Source organism: Felis catus, chromosome D4 (genome assembly GCF_018350175.1).
Source record: "Felis catus isolate Fca126 chromosome D4, F.catus_Fca126_mat1.0, whole genome shotgun sequence".
Lineage (NCBI taxonomy): Eukaryota > Metazoa > Chordata > Mammalia > Carnivora > Felidae > Felis > Felis catus.
The window spans coordinates 72,622,394-72,638,195 of NC_058380.1; the positions used below are offsets into that span (position 1 = coordinate 72,622,394).

The 15,802-nt window shown below is 37.5% G+C and overlaps 1 protein-coding gene across 4 annotated transcripts in view; it reads left to right on the forward strand.

Moving 5' to 3' along the window:
• KIAA1958 (uncharacterized protein KIAA1958 homolog) overlaps positions 1-15,802 on the forward strand; it is a 158,639-nt gene that overhangs the window by 12,787 nt on the left and 130,050 nt on the right. The window contains exon 1 of one of the 4 annotated variants that reach the window (XM_045043882.1): positions 13,849-13,971. The exons of the other annotated variants lie outside the window; for them this stretch is intronic. The gene's annotated coding sequence lies outside the window, so the exon portion shown is untranslated. Of the gene's footprint in view, positions 1-13,848; positions 13,972-15,802 lie in introns of those variants that run through there. 4 annotated transcript variants of the gene reach the window in all.

Sequence of the window (15,802 nt, forward strand, 5' to 3'; positions counted from 1 at the left end):
ATATGAGAGTCTGCTTTTTTGTTTGTTTGTCTCTCTTTTTCTGTGTTCCTTTGTTTTGTTTCTTAATCATTTGCTTTTTAAAAAATCAGCAAAAAATATAAAATGAGATAATGCCCATTGCTGGTGGGGGGAAAAGAAGGGAGGAAGTTATTCTCATATCTTGCCGATGTGTATATAGAATTATTTATTCTTTTAAACTTTTTTTAAAAGGGAATTTCCCTTTTTTTGATTTTAATTTTTTTTTTTAATTTATTTATCTAGAGAGAGAACAAGAGAGAGAGAAAGCATGAGTTGGGGGTGGAGGGAGGGAGGAAAGGAGAGAGAGAGAGAGAGAGAGAATCCAGAGCAGGTTCTGTACTTCCAGTGTGGAGCCAGATGCAGGACTCAAACCCATGACTAGTAGATCATGACTCAAGCCAAAATCAAGAGTTAGCTGCTTAACCGACTGAGCCACCCAGGTGCCCCTGTTCTTTTAAACTTTGAAGGTGTAGGGGAGGTAAAACTTGGTTCTACCCTGCTCAATTCTGTGGCAGGGCCTGAGTAATAAACATGGTAAGAGAAAAACATACAGATGTTACTTAATATTAAAAACTTTTCAGGGGCCGCCTGGGTGGCCTAGTCGATTAAGCATATGACTTCAGCTCAGGTCATGATCTCGCAGTTTCTGAGTTCGAGCCCTGTGACGGGCTCTGTGCTGACACCTCAGAGCCTGGAGCTTGCTTCAAGTTTTGTTTCTCTCTCTCTCTGCCTTTCCCTTGCTCATGCTCTGTCTTTCCGTCTCTCAAAACTAAATAAACAGTAAAAAAATTTTTTTTAAATGTTTATTTGTTTTTAGAGAAAGAGAGAGAGAGAACTTGGGAGCAGAGGAGGGACCAGAGAGAGAGGGAAAGAGAAAGAATCCCAAGCAGGCTCCACACTGCCAGCACAGAGCCCAACGCAGGGCTTGAACTCACAAATTATGAGATCATGACCTGCATGAAAATCAAGAGTTGGAAGCTCAACCTACTGAGCCACCCAGGGGCCCTGAGATGTTATTTAATATTTTTATGTGCACACAGGGTCTTCATAAGGGAAATTAAGGCCTGAAGAAATGGGTTGAACTGAGAGTTTATATAGTTTGTTTTTTTTTTAGTGTTTATTTATTTTTGAGAGAGAGAACATCAGCGTGTGCAAGTGCAAGTGTGTGCACATGGGGGAGGGGCAGAGAGAGAGGGAGACAGAGAATCTGAAGCAGTCTTGACACTGTCAGCACAAAGTGGGGCTCGAACTCACAAACTGTGAGTTTATGACCTGAGCTGAAGTTGGATGCTCACCTGACTGAGCCACCCAGGCACCTCAGAAAGTTTATATAAATTTTAAACGAAGAATCAATAAATTTGATGGGAAGTGACTAGGCAAAGGAGTTTCAGCTAGAGGCCATAAATTGTGAAACAGTGACTAGAAAATATATGGGAGAGACTAATGGAAGGTAAGGGTTATTTTAGTAGGTTTGGTTGTACAGATCCATTTTGGCATCATCTCCCAGTCTCTAGTGCTAAGAATGTTCTTCTCTTCTGGTATAAAGAGGGCATCTTTCTCATGGGAAATTTTATGACCTGCTTTTGGGTAGAAAGAGGGAGGTCAGAGAGACTTTCCTGAATTTTCTATTTCTCAAGTGTTTTCAGCCCAAAATAATATGCCAAAGTGACATATTTTGGGGTGGCATGTTCTGAACCCCTTCAAAATATAATGTGTACCAATAATGAACATATTGAATATACAGTTGAATTTTAACAAATTGTATAAATGTGACTAGCACTCATATCACTAAGCAGGACTTTATCAGCACCCTAGAGGAACCCCTTGTACTGCTTTCTGTATCTAACATAGTCTTTTTGAAGGAAAATAAGTATCCTGACTGATTGCTGAGTCAGGGTATATATGCTCAGCTTTAATAGATACTGCCAATTTTCCAAAGTAATTGTATCAATTTATACTGCCATCAGCAGTGTGTTAGTGTCCCAGTGGCTCCACTTCTTCATGATTATCCTTTTGAAAAGCATTTTGACAGAATGTATCAGGAGACATAAATATATCTATCGCCAATTATCTAGTAATTCTACTAATTGAAAAGATGGAAAAAGATACATGCACAAAAACATTCCGTGAAGCAGAGATCAAAGACCATAGACTAAATCTGGCCAGCTATAGCCCACATCCAGTTTCAACCATTTGTTTTTTGTGGCTACTTTTGTGCTATAATGGAAGAGTTTAGTTGTAGAAACCTCGCAAAACAGAAAATATTTACTATTTGACCCTCTCCAGAAAAAGCTTGCTGACCCCTGCATCAGAGCATTATTTAGAGTAATGAAAGATTAGCAATAACCAGTATATCCATCAGTTGGGGAATTACAAGATAAATCCTGGTGTAAGCACTTGATGGAGTAGGATACAGTCATTTAAAGTGATGACAGAGGGGCACCTGAGTGGCTCAGTTGGTTAAGTGGCCAACTTCAGCTCAGGTCATGATCTCACAGTCTGTGGGTTCAAGCCCCACGCCAGGCTTCATGCTGACAGCACAGAGTCTGGAGCTGCTTCGGATTGTGTGTCTTTCTCTCTGCCCCTCCCCCACTCACACTCTGTCTTTCTCTCTCAAAAATGAATAGACGTTAAAAATTGTTTTAAATAGTAAAATGATGATAGAGATTATTAATCCAGCAAATATTTATTGGGCATTTGCTATGTGTTAGCTACTTTTCTAGGTGCTGGCAAATCAGTAAAGACAAAAATTCCTGCCCACATAAAACTTTAATTTTAGTGGAGGAGATAGAAAATAAATGAGATAAATATCTAAAATAATATGTATGACGTAAGTGCTAAGATGGAAAAAAAAGGGAAGGGAGATAAATATTTTAGGGTGAGGGCTTGATATTTTAGATTGCCTTCTTTCTCTGAGAAAATGACTTTTGAGTAAGGACTTAAAATAAGTGAAAGGGCTTGATATACAGGGAGTTGGAGGAAGAGCATTTGAGGCAGAGGGAAAATCAAGCATAAAGGAGCAAAGTTGGAAATGTGCTTGATGTGTTCTGAGAATGACAGTAAGATGAAGGGCTGCAGTAGAGTGAAGGAAGGGGAGAAGAGTAGCAAGGGATGAGGTTGGACAGGTAATGGGGGTGAGGGTGGCAGTGATGATGCATCATGGTCAACCTCGTATAATTTAGCTATCTTTTATAATAAAATGCGTATTTTGAAACTTGAAGGATTTTGCATACTTTAGTAGTCAGATACTTCTAGTTGATTGTAGCCTGCCAGTGGACAGCACTGTCTTAAATCATCTTAGGAGTTGCTGGTTTTTTAATGATTAATTTTTCAGTGTTTGAACCGGAAGCAACTGTGGAGACCCCTTTATTTTTTGTTTTATGGGTAAAGGAAATGATCTGAAGAAGTGAAGGAACTCAGGCTTTCAGTTTTTTTCCATATGTGTTTTTATGTTCCATCACTGTTTAATCTGAGGTTATTCTGTATTTTAGTGATTTTTGTCATTAATAACTTATCTAATCTTTAACATAAAAAAAATCCTTTTTAAAATAATGAAATTTAAATCTCTGTTGTCCAGATTTTCTCAGTGCCAAAACCCCTGTAGCCAATATGGTGTTAATAATGAATTCTTTTGGCTAGCACCCTGGTTGAGACCATATATATAGAAGGACTCAGACTACCTGGGTTTGTTTCTGGCTCTTATTAGTACTTAACCTCCCATTTATAAAATGATTTGGTACTAACTATGTACCTCATAGGGTTGTTGTGAGGATTAAATGAATTCATGTGGGTAGAATGCCAGGCAACTAGGCCAAATTATTATGGAGGCTTAAATATCAGGAAGGGAAAGTATTTGAGCCTTAGATACCAGAGAAATTTGAGTTCGACAAGTACTTGGATTGTGTTATTGAAAGTTTGTATGTGTTTCTCTACTTTGACTTAATAGGTAACAAATAGCAATTTATTAACATTTTAATTAACATCAGCTTAATTAGCATAGTGAGTTCAAATCATGTGCTGTTGTAGCACTTATATTATAAACCCTTCACAGCTATCAAATTTTGGGGGGAAGAATACTTATTTTAACTTCAGTAGGAGAAATACTGTGACTTAGGTGAGTGGCCTGAGTGAGTGGGTCACATGACTAAACACAGCACAGGATGAATGATAAAAGGCCACTGGCTGGCCTGAAAGCTATTGGCACAGTGTCCAGCCAGCTCTAGGAAAGATTGCTTGTTTACTGGAGCATGCAAGAGCTTTGCTTTGTGCGTATATAGGTCAGGGCAGTAAAGAACTCTGCATACACAGGGCAGTAAAGAACTCTGCATAGACAGACACAAATTGGTGAAAGGGAATCAAGTAGAGAGTGATGAGGATGTAACCCTGTCCTCTGAAGCATGCCACCAAAATTCTAGTATTTGAGTGCCCCTAATCTCAGAGAGGCTGAGCACCAATGAACTCAAATAATGGATATAGTTAAGAGTTAACACTTTTTTTTTTAGTTTTTCTAGAAAATGACTTTCAAAATGTATTATAAAGCTTGCTAAAATTTGAAGTATGAAAAAAAAACACCCCAGAATTTAACTTACAGAGTACTTTGACAATTTATGAAAAAAAAAAAAAGTTAGGTATATTTTTCTTAGTGGTACTTAATTTAGTGAAGGATGATTTTATATACATACTGTGTCCATACTATATTTTGTGTTTGTGACTATTTGGGGGTTGCATAAAATTCTATTACTTTTTAGTGGGAAAAATCTGAAATCTTTTTGCACTGTTGATTTTGTTTTCTTCAGTGCTAAGTCTTCAGGAGTTTTACTTGCTCAAGCTGCTGCTTTTTTTCTTTTTAACATAGCTGGATAAATGCAGATATAGTCAGCAGTGTTTCTGCCTTCCTTGCAGAATCATAGGTTATAACTTAGGGTTTCTGTGGGCACATTAATTCTGAATAGAACCTAGGGATTGTGCTTAACTAGAAATGTGGTGGTTTTGGTAGTGAGTTCCTAACAGAACTCAGGTACTTATATGCTCAGTAGGACATTGCTGTTGTAGCTGTTGTGGTATTTAATTGAACCTGAAGGTCCCTCGGAGCTTTCCTAGTCCATTATATTAAACTGAGAAAGTTCTTAAAAATGCAATTCAGTATTTATGATTTAGTTAATAGTTAAGCTAAGGACTTTTAGAAGTATTTGGAGGTGGGAGGAAAGAAGCCATACATTTACAGAGACTTTCATGAAACATAAAATTGTGACACTGAATTAGCCTTTTTTTTCCCAGCCCTCTGCTGTTACCCTAGGCTCTGGTCCAAAGAGGTAGCATATGACTCACACTCCCCCTAACACCCTTGTTGTTGGGTTCGTTATTCTTTTCAGGGTTGGGTTGGTGTATCGAATGCACAGAATTAATCTGAATACTCAGGAAGGATGTATGGAATCTCTCTTTAGATTGTAAGAAATGACAATGATTGAATATTTTAGTTTGAGTCTTTTGAGTAGGACTTTCTGTTTTGTGTGATAAATATACTGCATTAGCAGCAGGGGAACTAAATTTCTATTGACTAGGATATCAGTCAAAGTTTATATTCCTGTAAGATCAAGTATGACTCTGAGATACTGTATGTTTTAGCTTGACTTGGTAATTCTTAATCTTTTTGTGGGTCTTTGACCCCTTTGAGAATTGGATAAAAAATTTGGATTCTCTTCTCGGAAAATGTACATCTGCATATATAGCATACAATTCTGTATACATTTTAGGAAAAAATTAGATCTTTCTGACACATTATGCTAACAACCTCTATTTTGTGTATTTATACTTTAGCATGTGACTTTCTTCTGTCTTCATAAGAATGGAAACCTTAAAGGTTTGAGATAAGAATTAGGAGAGTGAACTTACGGACTTCCAGGGAAAATTTACGTTTTTGAAGGAGGGGATACTATGGTATTTTTCCATCAGAAATCCATTTAGACTGTTGTTTCTGATAAATGTACGAGTAGTGCATCTGGTTAAATCATTCTTCTGCACTGTAGGTTATGAAAAAATAGTGTCTCACTACTGGTACATTCACAAAGGCAGTCTAGCAAGGAAAAATTTAAAAGCTTAAATTCTCATTCTCATTTCTGTGAGAATAAAGAGGGTGAATTCATTATGTCAAGCATTACAAATAAGCATGTATTAAAGCGGCTACATATGATGATGGCACATTGTTGGAACACCCCATGAAAGATAATTTGCATGGAAGATGATTATTCAATAGGGCTTTAATTTACAAGAAACATTCCACAATTTAATTGAGCCCTTTTTGCACACACTGCTTCGCTTCAATAGATTGCATTTGCTCCCTGCATATGTACAATGCCATGAGGGTGGTTAAAATCTGATTCAGTCTAGCTGGAAGGTGAAACAACAGCTGAAAGTCATGTCATAAAAATATACATTATTAAACATTTGAGAATTGTTTTTGAAATCAGTTTTCTGTTGGCTGATGTGTACCATAAAGCTGATTGTCTAATTTTCTTTTTTCTAATAAGATTTGTATAAGATTATTTGGCCCTGCTGGCCACTAGTTAAACTATATGGTTCAATTTAAAAATTATTCACTTTTATAGGCTAGTCACCTATATTGTACTTTTGCATACATATGAGCATACATAGCCTGCATTTATAGTTATTATAGAAAGAAAATTATTTTGTGTAAAAAAGACACTAAAATAAACATTTCAAGAAATAGCTGACTTATAATTAAAATGCCTAGAAAGATAATACAGTAGTCCTCCCTTATCCCGTGGGGGGATATATTTCAAAACTGCCAGTGGATGCCTGAAATTGCAGATAGTATCAAACTCTGTGTGTGTGTGTGTGTGTGTGTGTGTGTGTGTGTGTGTGTGTGTGTGTGTATACCAATTATAAAGTTCAGTTTATGATTTAGACACGGTAAGAGATTGACAACAATAATAAAATAGAACAATTAGAACATTATACATAATAAAAGTTATGTGAATGTGGTTTCTCTCAAAATATCTTATTGTGTTGCATTCACTGTTGTGATGATGTGAGATGATAAAATGTCTAACTGATGAGGTGAAGTGATGTGAATGACACATTGTTAGGCTGCTGTTGACCTTCTGACACTATATCGGGAGGATCATCTGCTTCAAGACCACAGTTGACAGTGGGTAACTGAAGGCAGAACCTCAGATAAGGGGGACTACTATACATGGTGTTAAAAAAAAAAAAAAAAAGAAGTAATGTAGCTATGTCTAATGTCTTCTCTGTTAGCAGAATAGTATATGGATAACTTTATTATAGAGAAGAGGTTTTGTGTGAGCCTGAACTGACTGACTCCTTGTAGATGTTCCATTTTTGAGCATTTAAAATAAGCATTGTTGTGAGAAGCCAGGCCCATTCTTAGTGGGGAAACACTAAAAACATATGGATGTAGTAAAGTTATGTCCACATGAGGAAAACACTGAAGGCCTTCAGGTTAAGTCAGAATGTCTGTTAAGATAAGGATGTCTGTTATCACCATTGTTTTGCAAATCCTAAGATAGGCAAGAAAAATGGATATAGATATTGGAAAGGAAACCGTATAATTATCACCATTTGTAGGAATAGTGATGGGATAGAGGAAAAGAATATTTAAAAAAAATTTTTTTTAACCTTTATTCATTTTTGAGAGTAAGAGAGACAGAGCATGAGTGGGGGGAGGGGCAGAGAGAGAGGGAGACACAGAATCAGAAGCAGGCTCCAGGCTCTGAGCTGTCAGCACAGGGCCCCACGCGGGGCTCAAACTCACGGACTGCGAGATCATGACCTGAGCCGAAGTTGGACGCTCAACCGACTGAACCACCCAGGCGCCCCAAGGAAAAGAATATTTTTGAGAATAAGATGAAAGTTTAAATTGGAGGGAAGGGAGATTGAAACATTTTCTGTTGGTCCTCCAAGTTTTTGGTGAATGAAGGCTTTCTGCAGAAAGTGGTGGGGGGGGGGGTCGGGGTAGGGGGGCGCTGAGAGGGAAATTGAGCAACTAAGAAGAACGAGAAGAAAGAATTTAGAGTAGCTGTGATGAAAAAGTATGTGATGTACCTCTAAGGGTTCAACTGAGGCTGAATCTTATGAAGACACTGTGGAGTCATTCAACAAAGGTTGGTGCCTGTGAGTCAGGGTGATTTCTGAATTCTCTGAGCATAAGCAGTTGATTACCTGTGTGGGCACCTTGATAACCACCTGAGGTGGTAAAGAAGTAGTTCATCTTCTTCCACACAATTTTGCTTCTGAGATCTGATGTTTGACTCCATGAGACCCTGAAGTTAGAGATCCTACAGGATCAATTATAAGTAAGGTAAGGGAAAAAGGAAGGATGAAATTATTTGGAGAAGAAGCCTGTGTTATTTATTTATTTTTTAATAAAGCTGTTTTTATTATTTAGTTATTTGATAGAGCATCCACTTGTGTGAGTGGGGGAGGGGCAGGAGGAGAGGGAAAGGGAGACTCTTAAGCTCCTACATGGAGCCCTACATGGGTCTTGATCTTAAAACTGTGAGATCATGACCTGAGCTGAAATCAAGAGTCGGACCCCTGACTGAACCACCCAGGAGCACCAGCCTGTGTTATTTTTGTAGTGGGAAAATCTGTTAGTAGAGGTCTCTGATTATGTTCAAAAAGGTCTAGATGAAGTTCCTACTTCCTAGGGTTATTGTGGAGATTAACTAAATTAGATGTGATGGTATAAACTGTTTCCTACAGTGCTCTGCATTATAGTAACCTCTTAGTAGATACCTGGTTTAAAAACAAATGTAAAAATCCTGTGCCCCATGAGCCCATTCTTTCCAGATATTTAAGCAGTCTTGTCTCCCATGCATCCTTTCAATATTCACCATCCTTAAACTTTTTCTTTGCACTGGTCCTAGCCCCTGGTCCTTCATCCTTGTCTTTGCATACTGAGAAACCTGTGCTTGAGCCTGCCTGCTACTTCTTGTTCCCATTTCCTTTCTTTCATAGCCAGATTCTTAAATAAATGGATTATGGTGCTATCTTTTCTCTTATCACTAACTCTCTTTAATCTTAGGGAATTTGGCTGTCTCTGCCCCTTCTACTCAAAGTCTCCACAAAATTAGACCTACCTAATAGACAAACACCTAAGAAAATGATCAGGTGATAATAAGTGCTGTGAAGAAAAATAATTCAAGATAGGGGGGTTTGGGAGTGCCAGACACATGTTGGGGTGGGGGTTTATAAGGTGGTCTGGGAAGGTATCTTTATTAAGAGGACACTAAAGCAGATTTAAGGAGCAAATCATAGAGATATCTGGGGAGAAAAACATTCTAAGCAGTCAATACACAGTCCCTGTAGTGGGGGCAAGGTTGATGCATTTGAGGAAGAGCAAGGAGGGTTTTGCAGATGGAACAGAGTGACGGACAAGGGGATGATGTCAGAGAAGTAAGTAGATGCACACTGGGAGCATGTGAAAGTTATCTTCTGATTGCTTATGTTTCCTCAGTGAGAGTAAGGATGGAGCAGAAGGAAGTGGAGATTTGAAGAGCTGTTCAATTAGGACAGTAGAGAGAGAATAGATTTGAGCAAAGTGTATCCCTGGGCCAGCAGCACCAATATCATCTGGGAATGTGTTAGAAATGCAAATTCTTGGGTCTCATCCCAGACCTACTGAATCAGAAACTCTGGAGGTGAGGACAGTCAATGTATGTTTTAACAAGCCTTCTGGGATATTATGCACAAAAAAGTTTGAGAGCCATCGGACTAAAGAGATAAGTACAAATTAGTACATAGCCGTGAGGACCCACTTGAGTTTAGTGATCTTAAGTTTAATGTGAAAATAGTCATTAGGTTATGTTGAAGAAAGAAAGGGACGAGGGAATTGAGTGTGTACAAGGTATTGTTTTAAATGATATACCACAAAATCTAAGTTGCATAAAGAAATAAGGGAGGATGGATCATTGGGACAGCGAAAACATGGTAGGATTGACTTTGAGTCCCAATGAGTCAAAGAATTGGTCAGTGAAAGAAATTCTGATACAGATCTCTGATTAACTCTAAATTACAAGTATTTTCCCTTCAGTCAGGTGTCTCCAAAAACTAGTATTTCCTGACTTTAGAATTGTATGTCAGAGCAAGTAATTTTGAGTCAAAAGTTTTGAGTTCATGGGAATGCAAGCTGGTACAGCCACTTTGGAAAATAGTATGGAGGTTCCTCAAAAAACTAAAAATAGAACTACCCTACAACCCAGCAATTGCACTACTAGGCATTTATCCAAGGGTACAGGTGTGCTGTTTCGAAGGGACACATGCACCCCCATGTTTATAGCAGCACTATCAACAATAGCCAAAGTATGGAAAGAGCCCAAATGTCCATCGATGGATGAATGGGTAAAGAAGACATGGTATATTTATACAATGGAGTATCACTTGGCAATCAAAAAGAATGAAATCTTGCCATTTGCAACTATGTGGATGGAACTGGAGGGTATTATGCTAAGTGAAATTAGAGAAAGACAAAAATCATATGACTTCTCATGTGAGGACTTTAAGAGACAAAACAGATGAACATAAGGGAAGGGAAACAAAAACAATATAAAAACAGGGAGGGGGACAAAACAGAGGAGACTCATAAATATGGAGAACCCATAAATATGGGTTACTGGAGGGGTTGTGGGAGGGGGGATGGGCTAAATGGGTAAGGGACACTAAGGAATCTACTCCTGAAATCATTGTTTCACTATATGCTAACTAATTTGGATGTAAATTAAAAAAAAAATAAAAACTAAAACAAGTTTAAAAAAGTTTTGAGTTCAGGTCCTGCCTTTTTTCTTTTTCTAATATGAAATTTATTGTCAAATTGGTTTCCATACAACACCCAGTGCTCATCCCAACAGGTGCCCTCCTCAATGCCCATCACCCACTTTCCCCTCCCGCCCATCTGCCATCAACTCTCAGTTTATTCTCAATTTTAAGAGTCTCTTATGGTTTGGCTCCCTCCCTCTCTAACTTTTTTTTTCCCCATGGTCTTCTGTTAAATTTCTCAGGATCCACATAAGAGAGAAAACATATAGTATCTGTCTTTCTCTGTGTGACTTATTTCACTTAGCGTAACACTCTCCAGTTCCATCCACGTTGCTACAAAAGGCCCTATTTCATTCTTTGTCACTGCCAAGTATAGGTCCTGCCTTTGTTAGTTGGCCTTGGGTAAGTTACTTAACTTTTCTAAATCAATTTCAATATTTGTACAATAGAACTAAAAGTACCTAATAGCTTAGTCTCACAGTTGTTTACAGTATGAAATGAGAGACAAGCATATGAAAATATTTTATAAAATTACTCCTAATAATAAAGTCACATCTCCTAGTAATAAAGTCACATCTCCTAATCATTACCCTCCACTGTTTTCCACACTGCCCTCCTCCTCTTCTATATCCTGAATTTTGTTTATGTAGTACAAATAATTTCGCCTTATGTCTGTTAAAAAGATATGAATCTTGTAGAAAAGTAAGAAAAAGTATTGATGACTCTTATTGCTTGCCTTGTAATAAAACGTTGTCTTAAAAATACCCAAGAGTACAGGTGTGCTGTTTCAAAGGGACACATGTACCCCCATGTTTACAGCAGCATTATCAACAATAGCCAAAGTATGGAAAGAGTTCTGCTTCTGGCTAAGCTAGAGTAACTGGGAGCAGATTTATCACCCCACCTGTATTATTAGTCAGAATTCTGCAGAGAAACAGAACCAATTGGATGTGTTTGTTTACATATTTTTTATAAGGAATTGGGTCGCTTAATTATGGAAGCTGAGAACTCCCAAATTCTGCAGTCTGCAAGTTACAGACCCTATAGAGCCAATGATGTAGTTCCAGTCCAAGTCTGAAGGCCTGAGAACCAGGAAAGCTGATGGTATACTTTCCAGTCTGAAAGCCTGAAGTCTCAAGACCCAAGAAGAGCCAGTGTTTTTTTTAAGAGTCTGAATGCAGGAAAAGACTGATTATTCAGTTCATTTGTCAAGCAGGAAGAGTTTCTTCTTACTCAGCCTTTTTGTTTTATTAAGGTCTTCAATTGATTGGATAAGGTCACTCACATTAAGGGGTGCAATCTGCTTTATGTAGTCTGCTGATTCAAATGTTAACGTCATCCAGAAATGCCCTCACAGACTCAACATACCAACATAATGTTAATCAAATGTCTGGGTACCCTGTGACCTGTCAAGTTGATACATAAAACTATCACTCCACCTGAAACAATTAAGAAACCAGACAAAATATATTAAACAGTGATTTTTAAAACACTGGATATCAGGCATTGACATACAAGTGATTTCTGAGAGATGAGAAACAAGTAAGGTGAACCCCATGACTGCTTCAGCTTACTACCTGGAAAGGATTTCTAGGCTGTGGTGCAAGGAGGAGGAACTCAAGTGGAGACTGCCAGTTTTGCTGAGTTGAAAAGGTAGGGATAGAAGTCTGAGGAGGCCAAGGTGACTAGAGTTCACAGAATTCACAGGAAGAGGTAAAACTATCTCTATTCACGGATAACCTAATCATATATATAGAAAAACCCAAGGAATCCAGTAGAGATAATAAATGATTTCAGCAAAGTTGCAAGGTACAAAAATCAACACACACAAGTCACTTGTATTTCTGTACATATTCAGGAAACAATCCAAAAAGGAAATTAAGATGGCAATTCCATTTATAATAGCATCTAAGAGAATAAAATACCTAAGAATAAACTTAAGGCAATGAAATACTTGTACACTGAAAATTTTAAAACAATGCTGAGGGGTGTCTAGGTGGCTCAGTCGGTTAAGCGTCTGACTTTGGCTCGGGGCATGATCTCACAGTTCGTGAGTTCGAGTCCCGCATCAGGCTCTTTGGTGACAGCTTAGAGCCTAGAGCCTGCTCCAGATTCTGTGTCTCCCTCTCTGCCCCTTCCCCACTCACACTCTGTCTCTCTCTCTTTCCAAAATAAACAAACATAAAAAAAAATTAAAAAAACAACGGTGCTGAAAGAAATTAAAGAGGACCTAAGTAAATGGAAATACAGCTTGTGTTCATGGATAGGAAGACTTAATATTGTTAATATGTCAGTATTCCCCTGAGCTATTCTTATCAAATTCCAATAGCCTTTTTTTTTTTTTACAGAAATTAAACAGCTGATACCTAAATTCATTTGGAATTGTGAAAGATCTTGAACAGCTAAAACAATTTTGAAAAAGAACAATTGGTAGGTGCCTCGGTGGCTCAGTTGGTTAAGTGCCTGACTTCAGCTCAGGTCATGATCTCATGGTTTAGGAGTTAGAGCTCTGTGTCGAGCTCTGTGCTGACAGCTCGGAGCCTGGAACCTGATTTGGTTTCTGTGTCTCCCTCTCTCTCTGCCCCTCCCCCACTCACACTCTGCACCTCTCTTTGGAAAATAAATAAACATTAAAAATTTTTTAAATTGGAGGACTCATACTTCCTGATTTCAAAACCTTACTACAAAGCTATTATAATCAAAACAGTGTGGTATTAGCATAAGGATAGAAGTATAGACCAGTGGAATACAATTAACAGTCTAGAAATATATCCTTATATATAGGGCTGATTGATTTTCTTTTTTTTTATTATTTTTTTAAAATGTTTATTTATTTTTGAGAGAGGGAGAGAGACAGAGTGTGAGTGGGGGAGGGGCAGAGAGAGCGAGGAAGACACAGAATCCAAAGCAGGCTCCAGGCTCTGAGCTGTCAGTAGAGCCCGACATGGGGCTTGGGCCCACAAGCTGTGAGATCATGACCTGAGCCAAAGTCAGATGCTTAACTGACTGAGCCATCCAGGAACCCCAGGGCTGATTGATTTTCAACAAGGGTGCCAAGTTCATTCAATGGGAAAAGAAGTTTCTTCAGCAGGTGGTGCTGGGACAATTATATTTCCACACACAAAAGAATGAAGTTGGATCCCTACTTCATACCATAAGGTAAGGTATGGTAGGAAATTTAACTTAAATAGGAAATAGGAAAATTAACTTAAAATGAATCAGTAACAACACCTTGTAAGACCTAAAATCATAAAAATCTTAGAGTAAAATAAATGACTGCTAAAGAAAGCATATGAAATATTATTCTTTGCTGTTTTTAGTGTATGATTTCTCTGTTGATTGCTCTATGAAACATCATGCGGCTTTTACTAAGTATGCTATTATTATAATAACATGAGTTTTTTTTTAAGTTTGTTTATTCTGAAAGAGACTGCATGCATGTGAGTGCATGCAGAGAGAGGGAAAGAAGAAATCCCAAGCACGTTCTGTGCTGAGCCAAAATTTTGAGCCAAAATTAACAGTCGGATGTCTAACCAACTGAGCCACTTAGGTGCCTCGCTAATGTGAGATTTAACACAAATGAGATACTCCTTTATGATGTCTAAACTTGTATGCATAGCATACTATATACTGTTCAGGATCCATTTGGAAATTTCATGATGTAGTTTTTGTGTGTTGATTACTACCAGGACATCACATGTTCTGGTGTTTAAATATAACTTCACAGTAGCAAAATCTTTTTCAAACTCAAATACAGATGACTTTCAGGCTTTTAGGGATTGGTTGTTTTAAATTATTCTTATGACTCTGAACAAAAGTTTGCCTTCCTCAGTACCTGGTACATAGGTACTCAGTGATTATTTATTGAGTGAGCAAATATTATGTAAAGTGTGATTATCATGAAAATTAATTCCAAATCCTTCAGTTCTTTGAGGCCTTTCCAACAGATACATACTATTTTTACAAGTCAATTATCGTAAGAAATGCTGGTGTACCTTTTGGAGTTCAAAGACATTTTCGTACCATCTTGTTTCTGATGAAACAATTGGATCCCATTGGATTATGCTCATGTAATTGTTGGATTATTAAAACATTTAATTTTTATTTTAGTAAGTGCTAATATAAATACATTACCTATGTCTTGTTCCTAATTATATTACATTGCAGGAAGTGGACAAGTATAATAGAAGAAAGGTGTTTCAGTTCCTTCAGTGATATGTCATCTTAATTAAGATCAAGGATTTCTTAAGTTTGTGTGTTTGGGAAAATGACAAAGTGAAAATAGTTTTTTTGCGATTTACAAAATCGCACCAATTTACAAAATTGGTTATCTAGAAAGCAGCAAATTAAATTGCTTTTATATTTTTAAAACATGGTAGGAAATAGAAAAGACAGGTAGATAAAATACTATGTCTATATTACTTCCAAGGAAATTTAATTCAGCAATGGCTGAATTGTCTTCAGCAGTGGCTTTGAGTAGAAGTACTATCTTCAGTTGTAGATAAAATAATGCATGCGGTATAGTCTCAGGTAACTAGAGACAGAATGAAATTGATATTTTGCATTAGTTGTGCATTATTTATCATGTCTGATAAAGCAACAGCATATGCCTGATGCTTTTACCACCATCTACATGATGATACTCTATGCTCCGAGTGAGTGGGTATATTAATCCTAGATTAACTTTTTTACAGTAAGTTGTGGACTTCCTTTGTAAATTAACATCCATAAACTTAAAACTACAGTTAGGAGAATGATAGAGGATGTAGAAACACAGATAAGAAAGAAAACTGAAGGAACAGAGAAATGAACAGGTTATTGAAACTGAGAGAAATATATCAATTCTCTTTTTTACTGTTATAGTGATTCTAAGGGAAGGAATCCAGATCATCAAGAAAATACTGAATACAAGTAAATGTTAATGTTTATTTTCCAATAAGTACAAAGTCAAACTATAAAGATTAAAAATGGACACTGGAAACACGAAGGT